The sequence below is a fragment of the Dipodomys merriami genome, unplaced genomic scaffold (genome assembly GCF_024711535.1).
Source record: "Dipodomys merriami isolate MVZ:Mamm:240054 unplaced genomic scaffold, mDipMer1.0.p SCAF_6, whole genome shotgun sequence".
Taxonomy (NCBI): Eukaryota; Metazoa; Chordata; class Mammalia; order Rodentia; family Heteromyidae; genus Dipodomys; species Dipodomys merriami.
The window spans coordinates 64,620,883-64,644,137 of NW_027206179.1; the positions used below are offsets into that span (position 1 = coordinate 64,620,883).

At 40.7% G+C, this 23,255-nt stretch overlaps 1 protein-coding gene across 3 annotated transcripts in view; it reads right to left on the minus strand.

The window, feature by feature from the left end:
• Positions 1–23,255, minus strand: part of Mtus2 (microtubule associated scaffold protein 2) — a 577,850-nt gene that overhangs the window by 132,668 nt on the left and 421,927 nt on the right. The window lies entirely within an intron of this gene.

Sequence of the window (23,255 nt, forward strand, 5' to 3'; positions counted from 1 at the left end):
TAATGCACAGGTATTTCTCCAGAGACCTTAGACCTGTTTTCTATCATCAGCCAGACTTAGCACTTGCCTATTAGATTCCCAAATAAACCACCTTATCCCAAATGGAACTACCATCATTAGCTTCCCCTTGAAATGAGTCTTCTTCATTCCTCCCTGGCCCATCCCTCCTCCAGTCACTAAAACCAGCTGGTGCTCCTATATGGAGTATAGCCACTAGGTCTTCTGATCTCTATGGTCACACATAAGTGGTCTTTCATTCATTCTCACTGTTTGCCTAAGTTTTATCCTTATCATTTCTTGACTGAAAAACTACAAAAATCTCCTAAATGCTTTTCTGTTGTTGTTAATTTTTGAAAGTTCAACAGTTGTATAAGCAACTTGCAATTTAACACATCCATCTCAGTGCCCACTTTTCAAGTTTCCTACTTCTTTTTAGCTCATTTGTACATTGAGTGTTTTGACTGCATGTGTCCCTTCTTCCCTTTTTCATTCATCCAACCCCTCACACTCCACCATACAATTTTGTCTCAGATTCTTGATATTCATTTTGGTAAACTGCTTGTTCATTGTTCAGAAAGTTTCCTCTGTGAAGTTTTACTTCAGCATATACTATACTTTAGTCAACTTGATTGTTTACATAAGCATGTAAGTCTCTGTGTTTACATAGGAGGTTGTGTTTTGGGTCTGTGATCTACATATGAGAGAAAACATGGAGCCTTTGTCTTTCTGGGTCTAAGTGGATTTAATAGCCTTTGTGAGAGTCACTTAGACCCTGTTCATTATGGGATGCTTTAGGTGAAGGCCACTTGCAGGGTGGCTGTGACAATGTGACTTATTTAAACCCCTGATCAAAAGTGACCAGTGGCTCTAAGGAGGAGGCTGTCTTTAAAAAAAAAAATGACGGTGACAATAGCTAATACAAGACCCTCACTGAGCTCATCTAAATGAAGAGAGTATTTGGGATAATGGTTAGGCGAATGTGATATACTTCTTAATAAAAAGAAATCAGCATGTCAAAAATTCAAAAGAAAATTTTATAGAATCTTAAACTCAACACAATAGGCTATAAATTCCAGCAGTAAATCTCACAAGTAAAAAAGGTAAGAAATAAAAAAGGATAAAGAAATATACACAGCAATGGGCCTTATCATCCAACCATCTAAAGATCTCCCTCCACAGGCATGAGAAAGGGGAGGTGACTTGGCTGATCTACAGCCCAGCAATCCTGCCCCAGACAAGGATCTTGGACAGAAGAGTGAAAGAAATGAAATATAATGCTAACTGGACCAACCATGTGAGTGATTAATGTCATATGGTGTCACAGGAGAAGGAGGTGAACAGAAGAAATGAATGATATAATCAGGAAATAGGGATTCTGAGGCTGTTTATAAGACAAATTGAAAGGGGAGGAACATGTATAGATAATGTTTCCTTTCTCCATCCTACTAGGATGGAGAAAGGAAACATTATCTATAAAAAACTAGATTAAAAAAGAGAGCAAATGAATTATAGAGAAGGATGTGTGTGTGTGTGTGTGTGTGTGTGTGTGTGTGTGTGTGTGTGTGTGTACAGGGATAAGAGGAAAGGGAAATACTTTTCAACAGCCAATAGTATTTCAAAATACCAAAAATAATTGATTTTGAGAAAAATAATGGATATATAGCTTCTGGGTGCAAGCTGTCCTTAAGTTTTTTTTTTTTTTTTGCTCAAGGTGAGTCCTCTACTTCTTGAGCCATACTTCTACTTATGGCTTTTTTGGTGGTTAATTGGAGAGGAAAGTCTCATGAGCCTTTCCTGCCTGGGCTGGCTTTGACCCAAGATCCTCAGATCTCAGCCACCTGAGTAGCTAAGATTACAGATTTGAGCCATCATTGCCAGGCTGGCATAATTATTGATAGAGATTGAGCATCCCTGATTCAAAAATCCAAAATTCTAAATAATACCAAAACAAAACTTTCTGAGAACCAACATGGTATTAAAGTGGAAAATTTCATACAGGAGCTGATTATGTCAAGCATAAGAACAATAAAAATACAAAGTCATCTTTCTGCTGAGTGTGTATAAGAAACATAATTGCATTTCCTGCTTGGATTTAGGTTCCATTTTCCAGATGTTTGAATACACACACATATATAAATATGAAAATACTCCCAAATCCAAAACATCTGGAAGCCCAAATACTTCTACTTCCAAGTATTTCAGATAAGAGCTATTCGGCCTGTTCTATCACTTTGTAAATGAAGAAGTAGAAAGGCCTGGAGGTTATAATATATTCTCATTTACCAGCATGTGGCTGAGCAAAGATCTGACCTGTGGCTTCTTATCCTAATTCCAGCCTGCATTTCCATACTACTGTGACCTGAGGGAGTAATGCATTCTAATTCCCACCTGTACCTAGAAACGCAATAACTCTAGTAAATTTGACTCCAAAATCAGATTTGGAGGGAAGAAAGATATGGAAGGAGTGAGAAAGTGCAGAGAAGAGGGAGAGTAATGAGGAGAGAAGGGAGAAAAATACAAAGGAAGAGCCTTTTCTTCCTCCTTTTCTTCCCTCCCTCCCTTCCCCCTTCACTCCCTCCTGCCCTTCCTCACTGCCTGTGCTTAGGGCTGAACTCAAGGGTTGCCCAAGCTAGGCCTAAATTCCACCAGTAAGCTATACCCCCCAAACTAAACCTAATATTCTTTAACGCCAAAGTTCTTTATCTGTGACATTCTAAAAGATTATTCTATGAGACTTTAAACAACAACAACAACACACATACACACACCAACAAATTCACTTCCAACTTTGGGAGCATTTTTTTCTAGTACTTCTCTCAGTAGATCTAAGAAACTCTTTATATTATAGTAGCTTCCTACTATACAAAGTAGGCTTCCTTCCTCTCAATCCATCCTCATCATCCAACAGTTATACCATAAACCAGATTAAAGAAAAGTTAGCTAATTATTCACCTTGTTACAATGATGTAAATACTGTTGTTACTGAGCCATTTCCTTACTCACATGACCTTTTGTTTTCCCTAGACTTAATATCTGCCTGGTTTTTGTTTAGTGTCTATGTACGTGTTACTTAGTCTTTCTAGAACTCTCAACAAAGTATAACTCAGTTTCACTTTGCTTTTTTAAATGTATTCTTCCTGGAGCCTTCAAATCCCCATTTTATCCTTGACCTGTTATTTCTAGGTTGCTGCATGTCTGAGACATCGGAATCTTATCATTCTAGGAAATTCCTTTGCCTTTTTCCTGTATCAGCTTCCTCTTTTCTAGACCAATGTGTCCTGTCCTACTCTTTCTTGGTCTGCTTCCTTCCTTACAGGAAACACAGTTTGTTTTTCTTTTAGTTTCTGGAGAAAGGTATGTGGAAGGTAAATTATGTGACACCGTTCATAACTCAAAATTGCTTTTTGTAAAACAATGTATGGCTTCCATCAAAATTTTAATGTGGCGATCATTTCTTCCAGGGTTGTTGTTGACAACCTAATGCTATTGTAAGTCTCAACCTTTTTTTGGGTGATCTGTTTGTTCTCTTGGGAAGTTCTTGGTACCTTCTTTCCCTTCAGTGGGCAAAATTTATACTGTAGGTCTGCAGGTGGTTATTTTTATCATTTGTTTTATGTTCAGCACTGCAAAGCCTCTTGCTACAGGTTTTGGAAAATTTCTTGAAGTGTTGATTTGATACTTTCTTACTGTCTGATTCCTATATTCTATTTCATGGAATCCTAATATGTTCTCTCTATTTGAATATCTCTGTCTCACACATTCAAGCCACACCTGATATTTTTTAAAGTTGAGCTCCTTGTAACCTAGTAAAACTTTTCATTCCTAACTTCTCAACTTGGTCCATATGCCTTCTGCCTAAGTAAAAAATGTTGGCCTTGTTTTTATTTCCTCTTCTTTCTTTTTTCTTTCCTTTCTCTTCTTCCTTCCCTTTCTCCTTTCCTTCCTTTTCTTCATTTTTGTGTGGACACTAGGGCTTGAACTCAGGGCCTCATGCTCTCATTTGGCTTTTCTGATCAAGGCTGACATTTTATCCATTGAGCCACACGTCACTTCCCAATTCTTCGTGGTTAATTGGAGAGGGGAGTATCATGGACTTTCCTGCACAGGCTGGCTTCAAATCTTGATCTCAATCCTCAGATCTCAACCTCCTAAGTAGACAGAATTACAGGCATGAGCCACCAGCATCTTCTCTTTTTCCCTCTTTACATCCAATAAAATGTGAAATATCTATCAGGTATTTCTTACATTTGGTTTCTTCATTTTTTTCATATTCACTGTAACTTTATGAGTCAGATCAGGATCACTTCTGCTCAAAACTGCCAATGCGTTCAAGTTGAATCTGCTACTTCAGACCTCAGCTCAGAGGTTCCTGGGAGCTGCTGCGCGATCTGGGCTTCCATGTTGGTATTTCACTACGAATTAGATGTGATTTTACTTGTCCATATTCCCTAATTTAAAAATGCAGTTGGGTGTTGGTGGCTCATGCCTGCAATACTATCTACTCAGGAGGCTGAACAGCCTGGGCAGGAAAGTCCATGAGACTTTTATTTCTAATTAATCTAGCCTTTTAAAGCTAGAATTGGAGCGGTGGCTCAAGTGGTAGAACTCTAGCCTTAATCAAAAAGCTCACGACAAGTGTTCAGGCCTTGAGTTCAAGCTCCAGGGCACATACAAACACACAAAAAACTGCATCCTATAAGACTCACCAAGCTATCTGTAAATAGATGTGTTGGTTTTGGGTACTAATTAATGTTTCTCCTCTGTGATAAGTGAAAAACAAGCTGATATGAGGCAGATTCCTGACATTTGGAAACCTCTCCTACCCTTCATAATAAACAGGCATGTTGTAGTGGGGTAATGAGAAATCATCACACACACTGTTGGGAAAAGAAAGGAATAAAGCTCTCAATATGATGGATTCATGGGACAAAAATAATCCAGGTCTACTGGGGATCTGGGAAACTCCTGCATGATCTGCTGGGTCCTGACAAAATGTGAACCAGTAAGTAGTGGTGGTAACATTACTTTATATTTTTTAGGCCATGCAATTAGATATTTGGGCTTTATCAATGATGGTAGATTTATTTAAGTAAAGCCATAGTGAAAGAAAACATCTGGATTATTTTATCTCATTCCATTCAATATCTGATCTTTCAAATAAATTCAAGTGCATTACAAAATTATGCTTTTGGAGTTCACATTTTCCCTATGTAAGTGAGGAATCACTAATGTGGTCACCTTAGAATTAAGTAAGAAGTAAGTGTGATTAGGTTAGCATGTTGTACGTTCATTCTAAAGGCTGAGTCATCCTTTAAATTTTTTTTTCTGAGCAATTATTTCCCTGAAAAGTCCTAACCATTCCTTCCTTCCTTTATTTAACCACTTATTTTTTGGTGAGCCCATTGCACTTGATATAATAGTTACTGTTGGAGTTTCCAAAGTGCAGAGACAAAGCCCTTGACTCTAGAAATGTACCAAGGAATGGTACATGTAAATAAGAAATGATAAGCTAATGTAGCAAGTGCCAGCATAGAGGTCTGGGTAAAAATTACCCTAAGGATGGCTCTCTGGAAGCTTGGAGCAGGAGCTAGGTGAGGCTTCACTCAAGAAGTTGATATCTGAGCTGAGACATGAAGTATGCGGAAGACATAGCAGGAAGAAGTGGGACACACAGGGAGGGAACTATGTGCCAAGGGAGTAAAGGGAAATTCAGGGAGGGAGGGTGCTGGATGGGACTAGAGGGCTTGTTTCTTAAGTTGAGCCTACATTGTCTCTAGCCTTTGATGAGGTTCAAGGTCATCAGACGAAGCCAATATTTTTACTCAGTTTCTCCTTAATGGATGTGAACCACTGTGAAATTCTAGTTGGAAGCTAAATACTGCTACTATATAATGAATTGCTTATGGTACTATTTTGCTTTCATTTTTCCCCTGTGTGTCCATTAAAGTATATTTTAAATAGTTGTACAAAGGGGTTTCAATTCAACAAGTCAGACTGTGAGTACAATGCATCTTGGTCCATGTCACCCCTTCCATTGTTTCCCCCCATTTCTACCAATCCTATCCATACACTCAAGATTCATTTTCACATACGAATATTGCATATGACTGTATGTGCCTGTCTTTCCCTGATCCTTTCGTCTTTCCTCTCTCTCCTTATCTTCCCACCACAAAAAATAACATATATTTCAGTATCTTGGTATCCATACTGTTAAACTGTTATTGAGAGGAAATGTCAAGTATATGGTCACCTGACAATAAAACTAGCATAGCCACAAAATCTGACCAGGCTGTAACTACTGTGAATCTACTGAAATGCATTAAATCAAACTATATCACAGACATTTAGATACATTCTTCTTAATCAAATACTATAATAGAGGTGCAGACATTCCTTGTGAAATGTGCTTATAACTCAGCTGTAGTAGTTAACAAGTAACTAAGGTTCATGGACATATCACCGGATAAAGAGGTAGGCCATTAGAACACCACTGCAAGACCACTGGCAATCAGCAGCCATCAATATTCAACTTCTTCTTCCCTACTGGAGCCAACATGCTTCTAGTTATCATTTCTTGTGCTTATTCAGAGTTTTACTATTCCCTTATACAATAAAGTCTTAAGTTTGCAAGTGCTGGATCAGGAAAATCATTGGGTATGGTCTTCCAGTCTTCTTATTAGACATCATTTTTGTCAGTGTTCAGAAAAGATCTTGCTAACATAGCAGGCTGAACTCTCATGTTCCTAGCTTAGCTTCCTGAGTGCTAGGAGGATAGGCATGTATCACAGTGACTAGATTTGCTGCTGTTGCTGTACTTCTTTTATTTCTTGTATTGACTTGTAAGGGTAACAAAAAAGTTTAATTCTTAAACTTTTTAAAAACTTAATATGCTATGATTATGTTTCATGATAATATCCACTCACAGTAGTGTGTGTGTGTGTGTGTGTGTGTGTGTGTGCATGCTGGTCCTGGGGCTTGAATTTAGGGCCTAAGCTTTGGCCCTGAGTTTTTTTTTCCCTCAAAGTTAGTGTTCTACGACTTAAGCCATAGTTTCATGTCTGATTTTTTGGTGGTTAATTGGAGATATGTATCACAGACTTTCTAGCACTGAATGGCTTTGACCCATGATCTTCAGATCTCAGCCTCTTAAGTAGCTAGGATTACAGGTGTGAGCCCCTAGCACCTGGCTAATAGTAACTTAGGTGATAACTAACAATGGGACAACATTCACTTTAAAATAAAAATAGTAATTGTAAATATTAAATATTTTCAAATTGGAAGTAAACATATGTAAATAATAATAATAGGGGCTGGAAACTCTGTAATCCTAGCTACTTTGGAGGTTGAGATCTGAAGACTGAGATTTGAAGGCAGACCAAACAGACAAATCTGAGAGCCTATGTCCAATTAATCAGCAGAAAGCCCGAGGTGTAGCTGAAGTGTTAGAGCACCAGCCTTGAGCAATAAAAACAACCATAAAACCAAAAAACAAAACGTGCAAGAGGAGGCTCTGAATTCATTCCCTAGTAGTGACAGGTGCGCACGTGCGTGCACGCACGCACACACACACACACACACACACACAGCCCAACACCAATGGCGGGGGCTCTACTGTGCCCTTAGTTATGTGACCTCAGGCAAGTTACTCTATTCTGTGTAAATGGATGTTAGTGGCAAATGATTGCAGGGGAAAATGCCTTCATGTGGCAAAATTCTAGGAATTACACATGCCAAAAATGTTATTAACAATATTAACTTGATTATTATGAAAAATGCTTTTACCACGTCTGAGTCAATTGGTGTCCTTGATTGTCCCATTTCCCATCCCTCCCCCCCCCCATTCCAACCCAAATGCTGAAATCTACTTCTGGATAGGGTGGTGTAAGAGGTGGGTGGTGATTAGGTCACCCAGGCTCCACCTTGATGACCAGGATTAGGGCCTTTATAAAAGAGGCCTGCAATGGCCATGTGAGGATATGGCCCGAAGGCCCTCACTAGGCAGATTCTTCTAGAGCCTTGAGTTTGAATTTCTCAGACTCTAGAACTATGAGAAGTAAATGTGTACTGTTTGTGAGCCACCCAGACTCTGCTATTTTGGTCAGGTCCTTACGGACCTAAGTATTGTCAGCAGTTGGCTGGTCTATTGAATCATGCTATACCACACTGTATTGCTCTCCTCCTTCAAATAAGGAATCTGGGGCCAGGACAAGTGGTTTGCTACTGTAGTCCTAGCTACTAAGGAAGCTGAGTTTGGAGGATCGTGGTTTGAAGTTAGCCTGGGCAGGAAAGTACTTGAGGCTCTTATCTCCAATTAAACAGCTGGAAGGAGGTGTGGCAGTGGAAAAAAAAACTAAAGGAGAGTACAGAGGCCCTGAGCCCCAGTTCTTGAACACACATATTCAAACCCTGAGGAATCTGGGGATCAGGGAAGGTAAGCAATTGAATCAAGGTCACAGAGCTATTCTTGGTACAACTAAAATGGAAATCAGAGTCAGATTCTATTCAAAGCTCAATTCCTGTTTCCTTTGCCATCCCAATTCTACCAACACAAACTAACAATTCACTGTGGCTACTAATAAACTGCTTCCACTCTTTTGAACAGTTATGTGGAAACAGAAATATATTCAAAGAGGCTTAAAAAAATCCCCCAAACTGGGATCCAGTGGCTCACATACATAATCCTAGCTACTAAAGGGGGCTACCATCTGAGGATTGCTGCTTAAAGCCAGCCTGTGCAGGAAAGTCTGTGAGACTTCATCTCCAAAAAACTACCAAAACAAAAAAGCCACAAGTGGAGCTATGGCTTAAGTGGTAGTGCTCAGGACAGCACACAAGCCCTGAGTTCAAACCCCATGCATGTGCACATATGCACACACACACACAATCTACCAAAATGTATAGACAATTGAAAATGAAGAGGATCTTATAATGTTCCATTTCCCTACCCCAAGAAAGCATACAAGTTCAGCCTTCTGAGTCATCTTCTACAGGGTGACTTCTGGCAGTTCCTGCCAAGAACACCCTGTTCTAGGCCTCAGGAAAGGGCACCAGGTTCAAGTATGAACTTTGCAGACAGATGCCTGAACTTCAATCCAACCAGTCTCCTGGCTGCATTATGTTGGGCAAACTACATGATCTCTCTAATCTGCAATCTCCTATCTGTAAAAGAGGGTTTGAGATAGAACCTGAGTATCATAGTATCAGATCAGGCCATAGGCATACAATAAATGTTTACTGTCCAGTGGTGTTGGCTGCTGGCTGTTATTTGTACAGCTGTTAGGCAAGGAATCATCATGGCTTTTTAGCTTGTTTCATACTACATATTCCACAGCCTGTTCTATAAGCTGCATATTCACAATAATTAGGCATTCCACTCCCATTTAGTCTTCATCTGCACTCCAGTGTGTAGACTGGTCAACAGCTGAAGTTTCTTCTAGGCCATGTGAGAAAACCCATTTTTTTCTATCAAAGTATATCTTTCTTTCTGTCAATCTTGTGAGAATTATTTTTCTGAAAATGTTATGCTTTGGCCAAATGGCTTAGCCCCAGACTACTGTAGTTCGGTTACATCCTATTCCTGTTATATGGATTTTAGTGACATCCTGTTGCTGTCAATTAAGTCATATTGTTTAAAAAATTGCTGTTTTGTTTTTTTTTACTTTCTCCAACCTATTGCAAGAAGATTGTGAACCTGAGTTTGATCAATCTGAGCAGAAGGGCAGGGTCCCGGGTATTAGGGCTGAAAGGGGAGCAGCAGCCCTGATCTGTGTGCTTGCTTGCCAGATTTTAGCTGATGGCACTCTTCCATAGGAGAGTGCCTTGCTGAGTTCCTTGCCTTGCTGAGTTCCTTTTGAGTTGGTGTCCTTATTTGTACATGGCACCTCAACATCCTGAAGTATCTCTGACAGAAGGTCCTACATCTGGTAGTCACATATTGACCTCTGATACTCAGTATGGCACATCGGTTTTCATGGCAGAGCCACAGAGAAACAAGATAATGTATATATAAGATATGTTGTAGGGGTTTTTTTTCTGGTACTGGGGCTCAAACTGAGGGTCTGGGCTCTGTTCTTAGCTTTGGGTCACTTATTACTTGAGCCACAAATCTTACTTCTGGCTTTTTTGCGGGTTAACTGGAGACTTGATAAGCCGACATGTCATCATGGTTATACATCAGACTGGTGGTGGAAAATGTAAATGCAAGGAAAAAGGCATAAGAGCCAGAGCAAGCTTGGCTTACTGTGGTACATCTGTAAAGAGGCAGAGAGAAGGCTATGGTGGGTGCTAGGCAGTCATAGCTCAAGGATTGGATCAGTACTGCAGGCAATGGGGGGTGGCTAGAGGCGTAAGCAGGAAAGTGACAAGATCAGATATACAGTTAGAAAGGTTATAGGTCTCCAGCAGCACTGCAGGATGCTGATTGGAGCATTTTCCATGCATATTAGCCAGGCCTGATGGATGACGGACTATTTATTTTGTGCATGTGTGCCAGCATTGGGACTTGAATTCAGGGCCTTACACTCTTGTGCTTAGCTTTTTCTCCTCAATGCTGGCACTCTACCTCTTAAGCCACACCTCCACTTCTGGCTTTTTTTTCTGGTTAATTGGAGATAAGAGTCTCACAGACTTTCCTGCCTGGGCTGGCTTCAAACTAAGATCTTCAGCTCTTAACCTCCCAGAGTAGCTAGGGTTAGAGGTGTGAACCACAGCGTTTGGCATGATTGACTATTGATGCAAAGTGAAGGACCCCAGGTAGGTCTTGGTACCACTGATTGCTAGTTGCTGAAGGACGGATTGAAGATGAAGATGTGAAGACCCAGAAAAACTATTGCTCTTTTCTAGGCTATCCTATAAAATGGATACTTACATTTGCCTCATTATTATTATATGTGCATCTTTTTCTACATCTCACAAAGAGTGTTGCCTCCAAATACTTCAAATATTACAAATAGTATTTGGTATTTTATCAGTGTAAGTCTGGGGGTGGGAACAGAAAGTCTGGAAACACTGCCAAGTAATTAAAAGTACTCCTACTATCATACTAAGAGATTGGAAGACACCACAGTAGTTATTTGCATAATAATGAAATTTTTAGCACAGTAGGCAGATTTCTGAAAGGTACAAATGTCAAAAATCACAACAAAAAACACGGCTCTAACAGACCATTTGCATTCATTACTGTTGGCCTCCCTCCTTCTCCCATCTCAAGACTGGCAAGCAGAGGGAGAAAACTATCAGGTGTGTAACCTTTTAGATACAATGTGTGTATAATTGCTTAAATAAGAGGATTTTAGTGCCCTACTTTCTGGGTTTCATCCCAGCCTGCAAGTGACTTAATATCAAGGTGAGTCACAGAATTATCTCATTCCTCTTCTGGCGGTGTGTGTGTGTGTGTGTGTGTGTGTGTGTGTGTGTGTGTGTGTGTGTGTGTGTGTGTGTGTGTGTGTGTGTGTGTGTGTGTGTGTGTGTGTGTGTGTGTGTGTGTGTGTGTGTGTCTTCTAATGCTTCCAAATTATGTAAGGTATCATTCTTGTTGTTTCAATGAAAGCACTGGAAAAGCAGAGCAGAAGCAAAGCGATGTTTCTCTCTTTTACTTGGCTGATTCTGTAGCATTTTAATTATTCCATCTAACAAGAATTGTGGGCCATCAGATGGTAACAGAAAGTAAGTGCAAAAAGCTTTTAAACTGAAGTATTGTTTAAAAGAAAAGAAAAAAAGCTGGGCTGGGCATGGTGATACATACTTACAATCCTAGCTATTAGGAAAGTGGACATAGGACAGTCACAGTCTGAAGCTAGCCCAGGCAAATACGAGAGACCCTCTCTAGTAAACTAAAAGCAGAAAGGACTGGGGACATGATTTAAGTGGTAAGCACTTGCCTAACAAGTGCAAGGCCCGGAATTCAATTCCAGGTACAAGTTTCAAAATGCCAACTGTCCCAATGAATTTTGCTGATTTCAGACTATCGAAGCAGCTGTAAATTCACTGTTGTTGTTTTTTTAACAGTCAGGTTTTTGATCATTTCAAAACCTAGAAATCACTTCATAAAAGAATTGAAAGAAAGCTGGGCACTAGTGGCTCGCACCTGTAATCCTAGCTACTCAGGAGGCTGAGATCTGAGGATTGCAGTTCAGAGCCAGCCCAGGCAGGAAAGTCTGTGAGACTCTTATCTCCAATAAGCCACCAGAAAACTGGAATTAGTGTTGTGGCTCAAGTTGTAGAGCACTAGCCTTGAGCTAAAAAGCTGAGGAGCAGTGCCCAGGGCCAGAGTTCAAGCCCCACAACTGCCAAAAGAAAAAAAAAGAATTGAAAGAAGCAGGGAAGAGTGATGGGGAGAGATGGAATAGAAGGATGGAAATGGTGACACAGATCAAGATGCATTGTACTCATAGACTGACATTGAAATCCCTTTGAACAACTACTTAAAGATAATAAAAAGTATATTAAAAAAGAAAGGGAGAGTGGGCTGGGCCCCAGAGGCTCACACCTGTAATTCTACTTACTCAGGTGGCTGACATCTGAGGATCAAGGTTCAAAGCCAGCCTGGGCAGAAAAGTCTGTGAGACTCTTATCTCCAATTAACCACCAGAAAACTGGAAGTGGCTCAAGTGGTAGAGTGCTTGCCTTGAGCTGAAGAGCTCAGGGATAGGGTCTAGGCCCAGAGTTCAAGCACCACAACCGACAGACAGACAGACAGACAGACAGACAGACAGACAGACAGACAGACACACACACACACACACACACACACACACACAAAAGGAAAAAGAAAAGAAAAGCAAGTCCCTCCCCCACGGTATAACCCCTGTTTTCACTGTATTTGATGTCGGTATAATTTGTGGAGGGGAAGGGAAAAAACAAATCGTTTAAATAGGGATACAGGTGGACCCATTGCAACAATGAGAAGTACAAGTTGTTATGTCGAAGAAACAAACTTTACAACTTTGGTGGGGGTGGGGGTGGGGGGGCAGAGGATTCGGTGGGGGGGGGAGGGGGGAGGATGGGAAGGGATGGGAAGGGAAAACAAAGGAGGAGGCTACAATGCTTGATAAGAAATGTACTCATTATCTTGTCCATGTAATTGTAACCCCTCTGTACAGTATTTTCACAATAAAAAATAAAAAAAAAAAAGAAAAAAAGGGAGTGTGTATCCAAATTAACAAAGCATCTAATTTCTAGTCATTCTAGCTCTACATTCTAAAGAGAGAGGGGCTTAGTAAATCTCTTACTTTATAAAGATTCTTGCTGTTCATATGCATGGAATGCTGTTCCCATCCTTACTAACTAACAACTTCTTCACAACTTTAGGGTTTGGGTCAGGTATGGTAGCTCATGCCTATAATTCCAGATGTACAGGAGGTAGAAGTAGGTGGATTACATGATTGAGGCCAATCCTAGAAATAACACTGAGCTAATCTCAAACACAAAATGAAAACAACAACAACAAAAACTTGCTCTGGGAGGCATAACTCAAGTTGTAAAGTACTTGCCTAGCATACACAAGGCATGAGGTTAAACCCCCAGTACTGAAAAACAAACATCAAACGTTTAGGTTTTCACCTATGCATCTTCTGCACACTGCATTGGTTACATCTCTCTACCTTGTGCCTCCATTCCCATTCAGTGTTTAGTAGCGCTGTGCTAAAGCAAGTGTGTAATTATGCGACACCCTGGGCCACCATCAGCTCCACAGGGACAAGAACTGTGTCTGTTTCCCCAGGAATCTGGCAGAGTGCTCGGCACTCCATGAGTGTTTGTGGGATGAATGGGTTCACACCTTCCAGCTGTCCTCTCTCCCTGGGATGCCTCAGGGAGGCTTCTGATCTGCACTGCTTCCTGTCCTTCCTGTAGGCTGACAGAACCTCAAGCAGGTCATCTAGGATGCTCACTCATTGGCTCTCTGAAGGAGGAAGTCGGCGGCTCCTCTTGTCAGACACTCAACACACCAGCCCTACCATGCTTTCCTCTCCTGGGACCTCACGGAAAGGAAAGGATCTCTTAGTTATTGTGTTCATTTTTCTACTACAGAAATTCTTTCAAAATACCCCTGCTCTCCTCCAACCTCCTCCATTCCCAAACCACTGGCTGATTTCCCTGTTGGCCTCACAGTGACAAATAAGTCAACGCTGTGATAGCAATTCAGACTCAATCTAAGGGAGAAGAGTCAACATCAAGCAATAACAATGAAGATCTTGGTGCAGCCCATTGCCTGGAACATCCCTGAGTCAACTGGAGCTTCCACATTGCTGGCTCATGACTCTTTTCTATTAGGAAACAACATGTTCAATCAGGTGCTGGTGGCTCATGACTATGATCCTAGCTACTCAGTAGGCTGAGATCTGAGGACCAAGGTTTAAGGCCAGCCTGGGCAGGAAAGTCCATGAGATACTTATCTCCAATTAACTGCCTAAAAACCCGAAGTGCTGCTATGGCTCAAAGTGGTAAAGCACTAGCTTTAAGCAAAAAGCTCAGGGACAGTGCCCAGGCTGAGTTTAAGCCCTGTGACTGACAGAAAAAAAGAACAAGTAAAGAACATGTTCTTAGATCTCTAAGAGCTCATACCACATGGGACTGTAAGAACATCCCATCATCTGTAACCAAGCGCATTCTCATTTCTTTAAGATATGCTCAGAATATTGACACGTAGAATACTGAAACTAGACTTCTGTCAGTCACCCTACACAAAGAACCAGTTCAAAATGAAGCAAAGATCCGCATGTAAGACCTGAAACTTCGAAACTACTACAGGAAAACATAGGAAAATCTTAAGATACAGACATAGGCAAGTATAGTTTTTATAAATATGGCTCCAATTGCTTGGGAAATAAGAAAAAGAATTGTCAACTGGGACAAAAGACTTCTGTACGTGCCAGTCCTGAGATTTGAATTCAGGGCCTGGATACTTGAGCTTTATTGCTCAAGGCTAACAAGGCTAACATTTGAGTCACAGCTCTACTTGCAGCTTTTGGATGGCTAATTGGAGATAAGAGTCTCATGGACTTTCCAGCCTGGGCTAACTTTGAACTGCAATTCTCTGATCTCAGCCTCCTGAGTAGAGGCTTAGAAGTGTGAACCACTAGTGACCAGCTAATTATTTCTTTAAAAGATATACTTATTGGGAATGTTATACATTACCACATAAAATGCTTCTGAGTTAATACAACCTACTTCATGAAATCCTAAGGGAATCTAGGGTTTAGAGAAATTTAATCCTTCCCCGGGGTCATACAATTGTAGAAAAGGAGTCAACCTAAGTCTGCCTGTCTCAAAAACCTATACACGTTAAGTGCTAGTGCTGCGCCTCTTCCTCAGAGGTCAGGTAGTAGTTTGATTTTCCTGAAATAACTGATTAATGAGTCTTCTTGTTACTTTGCATAGAGCTTTCCAGATAACCTGCAATCACTGTGTGATCTGACAATGTGAAGGGTTGTGAATTACAGGCTGAACACAAATGCATTGTATTCCTTGCATTTATGCAAGTGTGAAGTCTGATTCCCTCCTACAATGCTGTTTTTCTAGAAGGTTCTGACCATTCCTCATGATATTACAGTGAGGATAGTAGGAAGTGTTAAGAATTTAGGATACACACATACGCTTACACACACGAGCGTGCATTAACCATGGCTGTGTAATTTGAATGCTGAATGATGAATGGGGTGACATTGATTAAGGTGAACTGAACTCATGAACTGACTTGCTGATTTAAAACAACTACTTAAAGATAATATTAATAATAAGTAAGATTCCCAAGTAATTCAGGAACTTTGCTTCCGTTCTTTCAGTAGTTCTTTTCTCAAAATTTTCATGAATAGCTTTTCTGTTGTTCCTATGTGAAGGTTAAAAAAAATCTCTAGAGTACATTGATCTGTATAACTACACGAACAGTTGGGCTTTATCCAGCCACTCTGCTTATTGGCTTGTACACTTGTAGCAAATTGGAAACTATGTTTCATTAAAATGTCTATTTACAGATAGATCACTTCTTCATCAATATGCCTTTGGACTCTGTCATGTTAACATGTCACAGAGCATAGAAAATAAAACTATTCTGCTTCAGATATGGAAGGATTTTTTCCCACCATGGTTTATAGAAAACAAACACTTGGCGTATCTGTGGATTCTTCTCTACTTCATGAAAAAAAAATCAGTTGCTGGGACTTGTAAATTGACTAATCTGTGGACTACAGAAACTTGTGTCATAAAAATTAATTTTTTTCTCTAAAAACAAGTGGTTCCCTTTAAATTAAATTCCACAAATTTATGCATTTCAGGACATATTATAATTTTCAGAGCCTAAATAGCTTGTCAACACCAGGACCCTTCTAAGGCTGCTCACAAATGGCTGCCTCTTTGGGGTATCATTATCATTAAATTATTATTAAATTTTATTAACTTTTATTATTAAATTATACTAATGTGCAGTGGGGTTTTATTTATTTTGTGCTTGAATTTGTGCTTGAGTTTAGGGCCTCTTGCTTTTGCTTGCTTTTTTTTCTTAAGGCTGGTGCTCTAACACTTGAGCCACAGCTCCACTTCCACCTTTAGTAATTTTTTGGAGGGGGAGGAGTTTGGTGGTTAATTGGAAATAAGAGTCTCACAGACTTTCCCGCTCATAGTGGCTTTGAACCTCAGATCATAGTCTCCTGAGTAGCTAGAATTACAGGTGCAAGCCACCAGTGCCTTGCTATCATCTTGATATTTCCATAGATGAATACATTGCTCTTTGACCAGTTCACCCCTCTACTGTTCACACTTAACCTTCCTTCTTCCTCCTGTGGTCTTTATGCATTAAAAAAAACCTTAAGTCATCTTTCCTTTGTATATTCAGGAGTCTATTTTCTTAATAATTAAAAAAATTATCTTTAAATAGTTCAAAGCAGTTTCAATCCAACCTGTCAACTAATATGTACAATGTAGCTTAATCAATGTCACCCCATCTCTCCCAACCCACCCAATTCCTCAAGTTCCCTAGTCCCGTTTTCATATATGTACGTTGAATATTATGACTGTATTTGTCCACCCTTCCTCTCTGCATCCAGCCACACCTTTCCCCTTAAACCCTAGCTCCTCAGATCTGTTTCAACTTCCTGGTTTTAAAAACTGCATGAATATTCACATTTTGTTGCAATTTTTTTCAGTTTATCCTAATTCTCAACTCTGATGCCTTTCATTGCAGAAAGCTTTAATGTCTTATATAATTAAGTATGTTATTTAAAAATGTTTCTGGGCAAGTTCTGTGTTTGGCTAAGAAAGGCACTCCCTGGTTAGGTGCTGATGGCTGGCTCACGCCTGTCATCCTAGCTACTGAGAGGCTGAGATCTGAGGATTGCGCTTTGAAGCCAGCCCAGGCAGGACATTCTGTGACACTCTTACTTTCAATTAACCATTGAAAAAAAGCCAGAAGTGGAGCTGTGTCTCAGGTAGTACAGCACTAGCCTTGAGCACAAAAGCTCAGGGACAGCACCCTAAGTTCAAGCCCCAGGATCATCCCTCTCTCTGTCTGTCTGTCTGTCTGTCTGTCTGTCTGTCTCCCTCTCACACACACATATACACAATCAAATGCAAAAACAAGGGCTTTCCTTTTCAAATGACTTTCTATTTTATTATCAGAGAAATATATAAAGTTTTTCATTATGTTGTCCAATATAATTTTTTAAAAATCACAGAATTAAGGAAAAATTTGTGTTAGGGTGTAAGTTTTTCTCTTTTGATGAAATGACAAACTTTTACTTTCCCCATCTGTTTCTTGTTTTGTCCTGGTAATCAGGAAGCTCCAAGCCTAGTGTTGTTATATTTTTCTGTCTTTCATCACTTAGATTTTTAGCTCTGTGCCTGTGTAGTAGCCCTGTGTCTTGGCCTATAAATTGCCCTTGATCTTCTTTTAAAATCCCAAGGGGATTTTAAATAATAATAAATAACTTAGAATGTGATTTAACAAATACTAAATAGAATGTATTTAAATAAACCACAATAAAATAAGTCAAACTGGATTCAACTATTTTGAAATTTGTTCCCTTATTATCTCTTCTCATTGTAGTGCTTTGGTCCATTAGAATGAACAGAACTCCAGATGAATGAACAGGACTCCAGATAACAAGATTCTAGGCCTTCTCCTTTCATCCAATTACTACAGTATAAACCCATTTATTTATTGTGAGTCTCTCTAGGGCAAAGGTTGCCTAATTATCTTTAAGTCACCTTTGCCTTGCAGCAAGCAATAAGATGTTTGTTGATGGAGTGAACCAGAAAAGAAAAAAAAATCACTCACCAAAAAAAACTCCCCTTAGAAATCTAGGTTAAAGAAAACAGCCCAGCACTTTCTTGGTCTGCTTTTTAGTTGAAGTAGTTGAGAACAGTCAAAGAACAGGTGACATTAAGACACTAGAGCTTAACCACCACTCAGCTTGGCGTCACCAAACCAAAGAGGCTAAGAATCACAGTTTAGAAATATGGTTCCCAGGCTGCTACTGTAGTTCAGTGGTAGAGAGATTGCCTAGAATGTTCATGTAAGGCCTGCACCAGACCATGCAGGCCCTGCACAAACACCTCTTGGCTAAGTTTCTGCCCAGTATCTATTACCTTGATAACTGGCACACCAGGAAACAGTTACCTCCACATGCTGCTAGATCACATCCCGGGCACCCTCTGGTCACCTGCCTGCTGTTTGACCCTAGGAGGGCCCCAGGCCCTGAGGTCATATCCAGATCCAGTGTGGCCACACCTTTCCTCCACCTGGCCAGCCTCTTCCCGTCCCTGGCCTAGATAAGTCCTGACACAGGGGTGGGTCGCCCCTTTTTGGCCATGCCTCTCCACCATGCTTGGCAGGGGCAGAAGTTCAGTAAATAAAATTAGTTTCCCACCTGAATGCCACGTGGTGGTCTCCCCATCTCATTGGCTACCTGATGAAACCTACCTATGTAAGAAACCTTACAGGGTACACAGAAGTGGGGAATGTTTCAAAAAAGTAAGAGTTAAAACAGCAAGGTAGGTGCAGACATTCTTATTTACTCAGGAGGCTGAGATCTGAGGATTGTGGTTCCAAGCCAGCCTGGGCAGGAAACTCCAGGAGAGGTTTATCTCTATTTAACAAGCAAAAAGCCAGAAGTGGAGGCACAGCTCAAGTGGTTGAGCTCCACCCTTCAGTGCAAAGGCTAAGAGTGTGAGGCTCAAGTTCAGTCCTCACTACTAGCACATACACGAGTGCGCGCGCGCGCGCGCACACACACACACACACACACACACACACACACACACACAGTGCAAACAACAGGCTTGTGGGCTGCTAGCTAAATAATTAAAATAATCCAAACATCCCAGAGTCCAAAAAATCCAGTTATTTGGGATTTAAGTATAATCTGCAGACCAAGTAGGTCTGAATCTGTGTGTTCCTCATTGGAATAAAAAAGACTTAGTAGCATCGATCTTCATTAATATGCAATGGAAATAATTAAATTGTTTAATCAGTTAGTTCAAACTTCCAACATAAGTATTCGAGTTTTTTTTGTTTTTTTGTTTTTTGTTTTTTTTTTTGTCGGTTGTGGGGCCTGAACTCTGACCCTTGGTGCTGTCTCTCAGCTCTTCAGCTCAAGGCTGGCGCTCTACCACTTGAGCCACAGCACCACTTCGGCTTTTTTTCTTTTTGCTTATGTGGTGCTGGGGAATCGAACCCAGGGCCTCAGGCATGCAAGGCAAGCGCTCTACCACTGAGCCACCTTCTCAGCCCCTCGGGTTTTTTTTTGTTACTGCAGATTTACTCCCCTTCAGCATTCACAGTCAAACCCAGAGGGAAGTTGCTGACCAATTGCAAATCAGCTGTCTCTCCGGCAGCAACTCTGGAGCAGGCCAAAGCCATTTTCTTTCCTGCTCAAAAGTTTAAGGCCTGATTCTGCGAGCAGAAGATTCCTTCTCTCCTTGTCTCACCACATCAGCAGGAAGTAGCCAGACGAGACAAAGGCTCCCCATTCCCTTGTGTCTTCTACTTTTCCGGAGTCAGGAATGATGAAAAATGACTTGAACTGAAAGCACTCACCTTTCCCCCTGACAGCCAGATCTTAGAACTGTCTGCTAACAACCCCACCGAATCATCTCTCCCTCCTCCCCCTGAACAAATGCAGCCAGAGGTTCTTGAAGGGAGCGTGGGGCCAAGGTCAATGTCTGATGCTGACATCCTTGGTGGACAAAGATGCTGTTGAGACCTTGAAATGCCTTTGTCTAAGTATCACTGCTCACCCATCCAGCCTCCATTCACCCGCTTCCATCTGCCCTGCCTGACTTCACCCTTCCCACCTAATATTTTATTAAAGAGACCCTAGTTGTAAGTATGGCGGGGGGGGGGGCACCTCGCTATTTCCCCTTCAGCCAGGCTGAAGGAGACTTTGTTGCCCTTCCCAAGCTTTCCTCCCCCGTGAGACCTGTTGGTATGTTGAACTGGCCCTTTCTGCTCTTTTTCTTCTCTTACACAGGAGAGAATTCACCCAGAGTAATTCATTAGAAAGGCTTATAGCCCAATAAGATTAACATTCAGAAATGGCTATTTGAAAGGTGAAAGGTGAGATCAAGGGGGAGGAGTAGTCAAAGGAAGAGAGAAGCTGGGTTGGGGAGGGGGAGACAGTCATAACTACTACACTGAGGGGAGGGGGAGGGTTGGGATGGATGGGGAAGAAAGATGAAATGGGTGACATTGATGCTTTGTGTGCATACACTGCTTTGTCAGATGGCAACTCCTTTGTAGAACTATTTAGACAATAAAACAATTTAAAAAACATATCCTCAGATGCTACATCACACTTAAAATAGTAACAATTCCTTAAAATCATTAAGTTCCCAATAAACATTTCACCTTCTTCATTCATTACCCTCCCTCACTCTTCTCCTATCCCCCCTTCCCCTTCTCTCTCTCTCTTTCTTTCTTTCTTTTCTTTCTTCCTCTTTCTTTCTTTCTTTCCTTCCTTCCTTCCTTGTTTTCTTTCATTTTTCTTCCTCCTCCCTCCCTTCCTTCCTTCCTTCCTTCCTTCCTTCCTTCCTTCCTTCCTTCCTCACTTCCTTCTTTCCTTCCTTCCTTCCTCCCTCCCTCCCTCCTTCCCCTCCTTCCTTCCTTCCTTCCTTCCTTCCTTCCTTCCTTCCTTCCTTCCTTCCTTCCTTCTCTTTCTTTCATCCTTTCTTCTCTGTCTGTCTCTCTGTCTCTCCCTCTCCCTCCCTCCCTGAGATGAGTCTTCCTGTGTAGCCCAGGCTGGTTTCATGATCCTTCTGCCTCTCCCTTCTGAGTGCTGGAATTACTATGTCTGACTTTCAAAAAAACTTTCAACATGTGTTTGTTTAACACATGTTTACACATTAGAATCTAATGTTAGGGCCAGACTTTGGAATTGATTGATATATCTATTTGGTAATCTACATCTGCTGTACTTGGATACTTGTTTACTTTTTTGCAATTTGTTTCTATTACTGGGTAAATTAGTTCATTTGTCTTAATAAGTTTCTCACAGTCTGACTCTATCCTTATGGAGTTCTTCAGTATGTGGCTCAAATGGTATAGTGCCAGCTGTGAGCAGAAAAACCTAGGCAAAAGAATGAGGGCCCAAGGTCAAGCCCAACCAGCATTTATTTGCCAGATTTCAAAAAGGTGAAATTGCTTCCTAGCATCTTTGTTAGTGACTAGCTTTATGTTTGTTCGTTCATTTTTTTGCCTCACATGTACTTAAGGGCATAGTTATAATTTGCTGAATATTAATCCATAGTAATATTACTGATACTTATCTTTAAATTTTTAAAAGTACTTATCTTTAAAAAATTTAAATTTTATGCTATTGTTATTTAATTTTTTGGTGCCAGAACTAGGGCTGAAACTCAAGGTTTGGGTGTTGTCCCTTAGCTTTTTTTGCTCAAAGCCAGTGCTCTACTTGAGCCACAACTCCACTACCAGCTTTTTGCTGAGCTACTTCAAACTGTGATCCTCAGAGTAGCTAGGATTATAGGCACAGGGCACCAGCGCCTGGCTTTTGTTATTATGACTCCTATTATTATCAGTAGAAGCTTATTAGGGTGGACACTTGAGTCTTTTGATATAACCCCTGTAAGTCTTTGACTTCCTGGTTTTTGGAAGGGCAACATGTTCTGAGGTCTACATATCCTATCCCAGGCCCACAGCCAGCTTTTTCTTCAAACCACTGTCTCTTTTTAATGGGAAATATATTTAGAGACAACATGAGCACACATTGCTTTAGTCATTGTCTATAACATTCCAGAGGACAGCGCGAGGATTATTTTTAAAGAGTTCATATGCTACCCCACAATAATAATACGCAAGTATGCATATCTCATAATACACACATTTAGAGTGTTAGGATCACAATACAAACACTACCACCAGTAATTATTGAAAACAGTTTAAACCTTCTTTGTTGCATATTGTTTCTGAGCCCAGAGGATTTATCACTAGGGACACAATCAAACCTGCTGGACTTTAAGGTTGCTTGGAAAAGGTTTTTCTTTGTGTGGATGTGCCAGCGATGAACTAGACAACACGTCCATCACTTAATTCTCCTTGTGATATTTTAGGAAAGAAAACAACAAAGCAGCTAAGGCCAAGAGTAGAAAATAATAAAAGTAAAAGCATGATCGTGGTTCAAAGGCAGCCTGGCCAGGAAAGTCTGTGAGACTCTTATCTCCAGTTAATTACCCAAAAAACTCAAAGTAGAGCTGTAGCTCAACTGGTAAAATGCTAGCCTTGGACAAAAAACCCTCAGAGACAGCTCCCAGGCCTGAATTCAACCCTAGCACCAAAAAATAATGAATTAATAAACTAGCAGAGATAGAGTATGATCCATAGATACTTGCAAGTTACTGTTGTTTTCATTTTTAAAGAAAGATAACTTACTAATTTGTGACCAATTTGTGTGTGTGTGTGTGTGTGTGTGTGTGTGTGTGTGTGTGTGTGTGTGTGTGTTGCCAGTACTGGGATTTGAACTCAGGGCCTAGTGCTTTTGCAAGGCTTTCTCTGCTCAAGGCTGGCACTCTAGCACTTTAGCCACATACTCCCAGCCCAGGCTAGACTCTCAAAAACTTTTCTGCCTGGGTTAACTTCAAACGGTGGTCCTCCAGGTCTCAGCCTTGTGAGTAGATAGGATTATAGCAGTGAACCATTGGAGCCCAGCAAATCATTTTAAGTTTTATGAAAAAAAACTGAAGGAATATGAAAAAAGAAAATAAAGGAAAAGACAAACAGCAAGGAAATGCATCAAGCACCAGACATAGAA